Below are 7553 nucleotides of genomic sequence, written 5' to 3' on the forward strand. Positions count from 1 at the left end.
CCAGCCTCTGGCGGCTGCTCTGCTATTGGCACCATCACAGGTGGTGCCTCTGGCAAAACGTTCCCTACAAGAACCTGTTGCTGTCTCAAAAGGCAGATTTCTTATTCCTGCCTCAAAACCCTGCCTTGCAAATCAGTAAGCACCTACTTTCAATTCTGAGGAGCTGGCAGAGGGGTTTGACCTTTATTGTCATTATTCTTACCTTGTCTATCATTCTGGCCCTGATCATCCTGGCCAACAGATGACTCTATTTGCCTTGGAAGCATACTTCCAAGCTTATACCTTGTTGCAATAATCAATTCACCCAATTAGGTAGTAATAACTAAACCACTTGCCGCCTCATGGTCCAAGACGAAGCATATAATCATTCACATTCAGCAGTCATGCTAATAAGCATGTCAATTCATATTCATATCCAAGCCAGGTGCTCATAAGCACTTCCTGATATTCATAAACAATAACAATGCTAATAAGAATTTTCTGACATTCATAACCATATAACAATGTTAACAAACATTTTCTGACATACATGTATCTATGACAACACTAATAAGCATGTCCTGACCTACATGTCCATATAACAACACTAATGAGAGCTTCCATTGCATTCGAAAGCAATATCAATGCCAATAAGCATGTCTTTTTAAATCATAGAGTATTCAAGGGCCAATCCCTATCAGTATATCTCATGCTACCTAATAAGGCAAGCATATATGGCATTTATATCCTATTTACGTAGTTAAACACACAACCACATAAATAGTTACCAAACCCTGAGTCAAGCTTGTCTTTAGTGGCTAGTGTACATGCACAACATGTCTTCAGGAACCCTTAACCTTGGCACGCTCTGATACAAAGTTGTAATGCCCTGGTTAGCCAAGACCATTAAATTGTGTATTTTAAATAGTGCTAAACTCGCTAAATAAGTCATTTGGCCATAACGTGCAACTAAATGTGATTATTGGCCCATGGTTAAATTTTTTTGTTAAAATGAATGGATATTTCATTAAAACGTTAATTTGTACATGGGATTCCATAATAAACGTTTACAAAGTTGTTTACAGTTCCAAAAGGGTAATTACAACTTAAAAGTTACAACCCGTCGACCTAAGTGGAAAAAATAGGGCTACAACCTAGTTTCTCTGATAAACCTTGGCCATGGTGGTCAAGTTGCCACATATGTACATGTCACCACCTAAGCTCTCCAACTCATGGCTGGTCTAACTTTCCTTTCCCCTTACTTGCACCACATAGCACTTGTGAGCCAAGGCCCAGCAAGAAAACTTAAACATGCTCATAAGCTATTAATAATATATCATAGAATCATAATAAGCATGCCTAGTAGTAATAACCCTACTCATGCATGCATTCTATGAAAAAAAGTAACTAAAATGTCACATAGGGTCCCCCTACCCTAACTAGATGACTAATAAGTCATCCCGAGGTCATGCCATAGGATATGGGACTAATAAGTTGTAAAACCCTGGATAACCAAGACCGTTACACTGCGTGTTTAAAATAGTGCAAGACTTGCTAATCAAGTCATTTAAATGAAAATGTGAGCCTAAAGTCATAAACAAGTTAGGGTTAAAAGAATTTGGTCATAAACAGAAAATTTCTCATTAAAACAAATGTTTAGTACATGGGATCCCAAAAACAGGGTTTAAAGGAAAAATTCCCCAAAATACCAACAGTTATGTACAAACAAGGCCACTCTAATGGAAAAATATACATTTTAGGTTTCTGTTCCTATACAATCCCTCGACCGTGGCGGCCGAGCAGCTGACAATGTACACCTCACCCCTAGAGCTCTCCAACCCATGGTTGATCCATCTTACCCTTGCCTTTACCTGCACCACGTAGCATCCGTGAGCCGAGGCCCAGCAAGAAAACCATAACATCATAGTATGATCAATATCAATAAACAAATAATTCATAAAACATTAACCAAATATTCAGCAGGTCATAGCAGACACATAATCAGTGTTGATAATCAAGGAATCATCAATCTATCATTCATGTAATTCATCAAGCCATAAACATCAGATTAATCAACCGTAAACATATTCATATTTGACAATTTATTACAGTCATCATACAATACTCAGGATCGATGACCTTAGGCCACACCCTTTGTTTAGCCCACTGTCTCCGGCTCACGTAGGCCGAACCTAGTGTTTAATCCACTGACTCCAGCTCGCTTCGGCTGAGCTCAGTGATTATTTAATTAACCTCAGCTACCAGTGGCTGAGCCACGTCCTATACGTAAATATTAGTCCCGACACTCTTAGGCCGTATATTTCATGATCACATGGCATATCATAATTATATAGCATTCAAATATAGGGAACCTTAGTCCCAACATAGCAACACAAACGGGTGCAGTTTTCTTACCTGAATTCCAAGCGGAGGTAATAGATTGTTCCTGAGCATGATCCTCAGTCCTGAGCCTTGGAGGTAAACCTAGTCACAAGGGCCATTGGTATCCATCAACTTCCAATCAAAATAAAATACTTAGAAGACAGTAACTAGCCTCTGGGACCTCAATTTCTACTAACCTAGGTAGTAAAAATTGTCTCGAGCACCTAAGTTTGAACCCCCGAGCCTTACCAACTCTAAAAAAATGGTGAAAATCACCAGGCGGGTCGCGACTTGGCTTAGTGAGTCGCAACTTGCCCCAAGTCAGAGAGTATCCCAGGCCAGAAGGGCCACACACATCGCCGCGCCCCCCAGGCTAGGTCGCGGCGCGCCCCCTTCGAACCCAGAAAAATGGGGTTTTCTCTTTTTCTTCCAAGCGACGAACTACTAAGCTTTAACCCATAATTTTCTACCAACAAAACCCATCAACTTCAATCAAACCAACTAGAATTCTAAGTGTTGACCCAGATTTTGGTCAACTGACACGAAGTCAGAATATGCTTGATGTGAATGAATGTGTTGAAAAGAATCGAATGACAAAAAGAATAAGAACACAATATCTTATAGTGGTTCGGCCCCAAGATCTGGTAATGACCTACGTCCATTAGATTGTTATTGATGTGTGAATCAAAGGAGTGATCAAAGAACTAGGGTTCAATGAGTTTCACCAACCTCTGAAGAACAATACAATATTTCAAGTAGAATTACTCTAGTATCAAATAATTCGAAAGCCAAAAGCCCCTTCCTTGAGCTATCTTTCTCTATTTATAGGCTCAAGGGGGATTACACAAGATTGTTACAGATATTCTCTCCTGAATAATCGGATACTCAGGAGATTGTGTGAGTTAATTTTGGGATTTACAAAGATCTTTATTGGAACACGATGCTGTATGCAGAACCATCGACCAGACTGGTCGCAGGAAAGACTGGGCCACCTCCTGCTTATAATGTACCTTCTGGTCGATACACTAGCAGAGCTCCTCTAGGTGTCAGCCATGTGTCCAGGGATCACTTACCACGTCATCAATGCCAATTTTTTGGATAACATTTGCCCCCCAAGTTTATTTATTACGAGCAATAAATAAACTTTTGAGCGAACGACCCTTCGGTGACCCCGCCATGCGTGTCAGAACCTTTCGTGTGTTCTTGGAAAAAGCAACCTACTCCTGTCTAATCATGACTTTTTGGTTCCCCAGTAATAATTCGACGGCTATTCCGCTTCCCCATACTTCGAAAAAGGGAAACTGATGATTACAGCTTTTTAATGCCACAGACAAACTTATATAACATCTCCAAAGCTTTCTTTTTCTTTTTACGCACGCTATTACCCATTCCAGAAACCCTAAAACCAGAGCTTTCGTCTTCTCCCAGAGATCGTTCTTCTGTACTCTCAAGACTCAGCCCGAGAGCTCCTTGACCTCCGAAGACTTTTTATCATTCTCCACGATCTCCTTTCTGGTAAGTCTTCGAATCTTTATGTTTTGTATTTTCGTAATGCATGCTTCTGTATGTTGACTGTTTGAGTTCATTTGCTTCTGGTTTGAGATGCTTGTGAGTAGAATGTCTTGTAGGTGAAAAAGGGGTACGAGTTAGTTTAATAGTCGGGATCATACTTTTAGGACGTAAAATCGAAGTGAAAATTCGATTTTTAGGCCAGTTGAAAAAATAGGTTTTTCCCGCCCTAAGGGGAGTTGAAAAAGCCTTTTTGAAAAACTTTTTGCTTTCACCCTTTGATCCGTTTCTCAAACTATTCGTGTGGAAAAATTTAGCTTTTTGTTAGAATGCTGCTGTATAAAAGCTCGACTCTTATACTCGATCAGCATTATTCTAAAAAAGCCTTTAAAAATTCTCTATCCTCACCTCCCCATTCTTCTGTTTGTAGACCTTGATGCCAGATTTGTGGGGAGGTGAATGGCCCATCGACGACGATCTTCTCGCCCAGCTGCTCAAAGGCGAAGAACAACCGACTGACCGAATCCACGAGATTCCTTTTTCTCGATCTTCGTCCAAACCTCGTCCTTCTCCTCCTCAAATGGCTCGTTCCAAATCCGTAGGCAAGAAAAGACCTGAATCTGACGATAGTCCAAACCTTCCTGCCTAGCCTAATTCACAGGCTAGGGTTCCTTCGACCAGTGGTCGAGAAAATCCTGCTCCTGACCCTAATATCCAAACTAGAGCCCTTCCTCGCCATTAGAATTTGCCTGATGTCGAGTGGTATTTCTCCCCGACCAGCCTAGTGACTCCTAGGATGCTTGCTAACTACCTTAGGAAGTATCCTCTCACAGGGGTCACTATCAAAATTCCTGCTGCAGACCAAAGGGCTAACCTCCCCGGAGGTGTATACAGTGCTTGGTCTCGGTACCACATAGAGGCGGGGGCCGTCCTGCCTCTACATCCTTTTTATCAGGGGGTGGCTAATTATTTCGATGTCGCACCCTTCCAGATTACTCCACATGGATATATAATGCTGGCGGCACTCTATATCCTGTACAAACTTAAAAATTGGCCAGAGCCTACCCCCATGAGGTCAATTATCTCTTTGACCTTAAGTCCAACCCTCAACAATATGGGACGGGCTTTTTCCATCTTTGTCACCAGGAGACAAACCGGACGTTCCTTAGTGCCACCACGCACATATCCAACGTGGGGTAGTATAGCAAGGAGTACTTCCTTACTCCGGACATAACCAGCAACAACCTGGCCTTCGCTCGAGGTGGTAAGTGCTGCTTTTACTGGTCGATACTTTTCATCAGCGAAATTTCCTTCATCTTTCTTAGAATACACTTTGTCTTTCAGGCCCATGGTTACGTCCGACCCCAACACCAGACATGGTGTTGAGGTCCAATGCACTGGCCAGGATGACAGACGCAGAAAAAAGCGTCAAGTCCCTGGTCACCGATGATAATCTGCAGCTAGCTGGCCTCCTGGCTCCTCGCCATGAAACAAGAGGACCCGTGGTAGCTGATGCCACTGCCAAGGGGGTTCCTGATCAACAACCCCCTGCATCCCCTCCACGAAGGAGGTCGACGGGGGTTACAATTAGGGAACCCACGGGCAATCCTTCTGCAGAAGGGCCTTCTGCTCCCCAAGGCAAGGGGAAACAAAAGGCAAAAGAGTCGGTTGTGGACTTGGGGGAATCCTCTGACGAGAACGGTAAAGTTATTTTGCTTTTAAATAGCTTTCCAATTCCCTGTCACTTGTTTGATGGGGAGGGCAACTTTACATATACTCCAAATCTAGGGCCAGACTTCTTCATGCCAGATAGTGAGTGTATGACTAATAGAGTAAATAGTGTAGCGACCAGTAGTTGTAGCTCGGGTATTAACTTTGTGACCCTCTTTTCCGTTTGATAAAGAGTTTTCATCTGCCTTTATCTTACCCTTTGCATGTGTTTACTTGTATGCAGATATGGCCACTCCCAACGTCTTCGACCTATACCAGGCTGAGGAGGAAGAGGAAGTTCCTCAGCTCCGGCGAAAGTCGTCAAGGAGACACAACGGCGAAACAAGCCAGGGACTTGCCAAAAAGAGTCGAACAGAAGATCCTTCCAAGGACATGCCAACTGAGCAAACTTCTGCTCATCCTTCGGCTCCTGCTGAGAAGGGGACTCCTCCTGCTCCGAAAAACCCTCCAGTTACGCCCACCAGGGAACAAAACAAGTGGGAAGAAACTCTTGGGGCCAAACTCTCGAGTCGCGCCTTACGAGCAGCCAAAGACCGCCTTGCACACATCGTGAAGAACGACCGCTTCAAGGATGCAATGGTTGAGGCAGAGAGTATGGGGGTCGACCAAATTTTGAACAGGACCTTGAACGAAATTTCCAGCATAAGTATTTTTCATCTCTCTAGCCTTTGTCTTTCCTTCCTTGCAACAGGTTCTAATTTTTTCCTTTGTTCACAGGCTTTGCTGTCTGCAACTGCTGCTCGCACCTGTGCCCAAGCCTCTATCGACCAGGCTCGGGCAAAGGCCATCGAGAGGTACCAAGTGAAAGCAACCGAGGAGCTTTCGGCTGCCGAAGCCAGGCATGCGAAGGAGTTAGAGGCGATCGTTCAGCAGAGGGATGCTGCGGTGACAAAGCTATCGGAGGCTGAAGCTTCGTAGGCAGCTATAAGGAACCAGAGGGAGGAGTATTAGGAGGCCAGCCGAGTCCAATTTTGAGAATGCAAGAGACTGGGTGAGGAGCTCAAGTCCAAGGACGAGGCCATCGCCACTCTTGAGAGCCAAGTGGAGCAGCTGAAGCTTGACAACTCCAAGAATCTGGAAAGGTATAAGAATGCGACGCACCCATGTTTTTACAACGTCTGGAAAAACAATCAGGGCGCCAACTTCGGTTATCTTTCACAAGATGTTAGGACTGCTGAGCTGGCTTGTTGCACTGCTCAACTGGATGAAGAGGAGGCAAGAGCAAGGATCCCTGCTTCTCCAAGCATTGCTGGCGCAGAGGAAGAAAGAGTCGCCGAGGATGCGACCAACCAGAATGCTGATAAAGACCCTCCTGCTCCCAATGCCTCTTGAGCTTTTATATTATTTTTTCTTTCTTTTGATTATACGACCCACGGGTCGTGATGTAAAGATAATATCTTTTTTTAATTTTGATGCATGGGCAGCAAACTTTTCCTTTTATTTGAACAGTTACATCCAAGCAGTGATGCTTGCGGTGTAAAAGATTGCATCATGATGCTATAACATTTTCATTTATTATAACATTTGTCCGTATGACCGAACTTAGCATAGTACTTTGGCTTGATTTAACAAAATATAAATTTTGAAAAATACTCTAAGTACCTTAGCATGCTTTCACTCATTTTGTTCATGTGTTTACATACCTCACGGTATGCTTTGCTATCGATGTGCCTTATATGCCCCCCAAGTGATTGAGGAGCTTTAGATCCTTGGTCACTTGCCTTGACCATGACCTGTTCGAACATTTCTGCTCGAGTGAAAAAGTAATACTTGTAATACAGCAAAACAACACACGTAATGAACAAATATTCGTAAATATAAATTTACAAAGGTTGGCAAGAATGACTGGCTGCGCACAGTCCCTTATAATCTCGTATTAAAAATGGACTAAACATGTCTTTACGAGTGATTCTAAAATAGAATCTTACATATACGAGCGATTAGCCATACAA

Source organism: Humulus lupulus, chromosome 5, assembly GCF_963169125.1.
Source record: "Humulus lupulus chromosome 5, drHumLupu1.1, whole genome shotgun sequence".
NCBI lineage: Eukaryota > Viridiplantae > Streptophyta > Magnoliopsida > Rosales > Cannabaceae > Humulus > Humulus lupulus.